Source organism: Rhincodon typus, chromosome 35 (genome assembly GCF_021869965.1).
Source record: "Rhincodon typus isolate 14 chromosome 35, sRhiTyp1.1, whole genome shotgun sequence".
Lineage (NCBI taxonomy): Eukaryota > Metazoa > Chordata > Chondrichthyes > Orectolobiformes > Rhincodontidae > Rhincodon > Rhincodon typus.
Genome location: NC_063366.1, coordinates 6,949,978 through 6,952,947, shown reverse-complemented (window position 1 = coordinate 6,952,947; position 2,970 = coordinate 6,949,978). Strand labels below are relative to the sequence as shown.

At 36.1% G+C, this 2,970-nt stretch overlaps 1 pseudogene; it reads right to left on the bottom strand.

Moving 5' to 3' along the window:
- Positions 1-515: 515 nt before the first annotated feature.
- LOC125486921 lies at positions 516-2,698 on the bottom strand (annotated as a pseudogene).
- Between the last annotated feature and the right edge of the window lie 272 nt (positions 2,699-2,970).

The window sequence follows — 2,970 nt, the reverse complement described above, 5'->3', positions numbered from 1 at the left end:
GAAAGTGCCTGAACACCTGGCACAGAAAAAAAAACAATCAAAGCATATTTTACACATTTAGTTTGTAGTTACTAACTGGCCATGCAGTTGCCATTTTTATAACTTTTTTTCCATTATTGTAAAAGACCATAATCAGAGGAAAGAGTTTTAGTCTCTTCAAGTCATCAGTCCTCACACAGGTTATTGATTTTAATCACTAGGAACTTCAGTTTCTTGAGCAAGTGAACAACCGAATGCAGTCGATATCCTTGCACTATGCATGAAGAATTCCGCAATAATTTCCTGTGTATTGTGCTGAAGCAGTCATTTAATTTCAGTAAAGCAGCTGGACAGACTGTTTCTTTTTGTAAAACTGATGGTATACTTCCAAGCATAACAAAGTACTTGGAAAATTTGCACCACATCTGATTACTATTTGTGTAAATAGTAAATAGTGACATGAAATCAGCTTTGTTCAATATTTTACTTCCTAGAACTGATAAAATGCACACCTGTGATTAAAGACTGAAACAATTTTATTTAAACAAAGATATTATTAAACTGAGAGGATGCTTGATAATATTATACAGCTCACGTCTGAATTTGCTTTGTGACACTGCATAAATAAACGTGTTTGTGCAAGAGCTCAACACACTGAGCATGTACCCAGATTGTTCCAAAATGGTGAAAGGTGAATTGTAACCTTCTGCTAAAACTTGAATTTCTGCAAAATGCACACAAACATAAGAAATTAAAGTTAGGATCCATAAAAGAATAAAACTGCCAGATATAGCAAGCAGTAAAATAATGGATTTTCTTCGATTCTCCATTTCTGGGTCATTCTGTTTCTCAACAGTTTTATTTCCTCGTAGTCCCCTCCTCGCTCTACTAGCTAATATAATGTGCCTTATCATCAGAGCATTTAGCAGTAAAATTAGAATAAATGGAATAAATGGGGTTAAAATCAATCTCAACCACATTAATGCTGCCCATAAAGGTGATGTGTAGAAGCTCGCTTTTACATAGCAGGACCAAGGTACATTGTCAATTATTTCTCGAGATACATATATAAAGTAAACTGGAATACTCTATAACACACTTAGAGAGCTCACAACTCCAATCACGACAACAGCAGTTCATTCAGTGCAATATTTTGTTTGCAACTTTTGTCAACAAATGGCAACAAATCGGTCAAAGGTAAAAGCTACAGTAAACCATACAGAACAATCAATTGAAGCAAAAATCAGGACTAGGTTCAGGCTGCAAATAGGAGTATGATTCAGAAATGAGTATGGAAAATAAACATTCTTAATCTCATACAATATTACATCAACTAGAAGAACCAGAAAGTCTGCCACTGTCATGCTCAGCAGGTAATGTGTGATACATTTTGAAAGACCACAGTTTCCATGTGCAAGAACGATAATTGTCAGTACATTGGCTACAAAATGAACAAAGATACATTTAAAATGTTTTCTCAGTTGAGATGATGAGAGGTCAACATTTAATTGTGTGAATATTTAAGAGAGTGTTTCCAAGTGTCCTAGTAGATTCATGGATGTAGGTTAATTGAAACAATAGGCTGCAAATGTACCCATTCGTCTTGGCTGCATCAATAGTGTGGTAGAGCTCAAAGTTGAATCTACATTAATGTCTAAACATAATGAATATAGCAATACTCAGAGATCTAATAAAAAAAACGCACATTGTATGCAAACAAGATTGTGCTATGTGAAACAATTAAGAATTCTTCCTATACTGGTGATGACTGATTGCACTTAACCATTGGACTTTTCAGACTGGTCTCATTCCTCTTGTGGAATAGAACAGATAGACAAACCAATACTCTATGATATTCCCTATAGCAAGTTACAGAAATTTCCAAGATAGTGTAAAGGAATTAATTAAAATGAAAGTTGGGATTCTAAAACAGAACATCCCCAATCAACTTTGTTATATGTAAGTATGCACAGCTGCCAGCAAAGTGCAGATAACACAGTGTGGAGGTGGAGGAACACAGCAGGCCAGGCAGCATCAGAGGAGCAGGAAAGCTGACATTTCAGGTCAGGACCCTTCTTCGGCCTTGCAGTAGGGTTATAAAATCAGAGATAGTAAGGACTGCCGATGCTGGAGTCTGAGATAACACACTGTGGAGCTGGAGGAACAAAGCAGACCAGGCAGCATCAGATGAGCGGGAAAGCTGATGTTTCGGGTCGGGAAGTGAAGAAGTGTCCCGACCCAAAGCGTCAGCTTTCGTGCTTCTCAGCAGTTCTTACTATCTCTGCCAGTGAAGTTCAGCTGCTTGAAGTACTCAGTCTGCGAGGTTGGAACTTGCAGATTTGTTAAGGTTCCAGTAGCCTTTATAAAATAAGAGCTGTCTATTTGAAGTATAGACATAAGCATTCCTCGGTCATGCAAATACTGGAACACAAGCAAGAATGCTCAGACATTTACCCTGTGTAAATGCCTGTTAGACAAATGACACCATATTAGACTAATTCTCAATTTTGGAACTGCAGGCAAACACTTTCTGATGAATATATGGAGACTTGCCTCCCATTTAAAGACGTTGTTGTATTTAACCAATGTCATCAGCTAAAAATAATAGGAAAATGAAATAATCAACAGATGATTGAGTTAATAGCTTACCAGGTACACCAACAGTGGCCAAAAATGGATAATAAATGTCTGATATCTGAACAATAATTGGTCGCTCCATATTGTATGAGAGTTTGACTGTTAATGAGATTCACACTCATACGTTTACATCTGTACCTAATATATAAATTGAGGAATCTCTGGTGTACGAAAAGAATACATCAATTGTAAACACTTACATAGCTCCTTCATTGTGTTGCAGACTTATTTTATTACTGTTTATCATAGGAATTAAAAAGTTAAGCAGGTTCAATAGTAAATGTAATTAAATTTAGAATATTTCAAGTTTTCTACTTCTGCAACAGAACTATAGTTCAATACTACAATTTAATG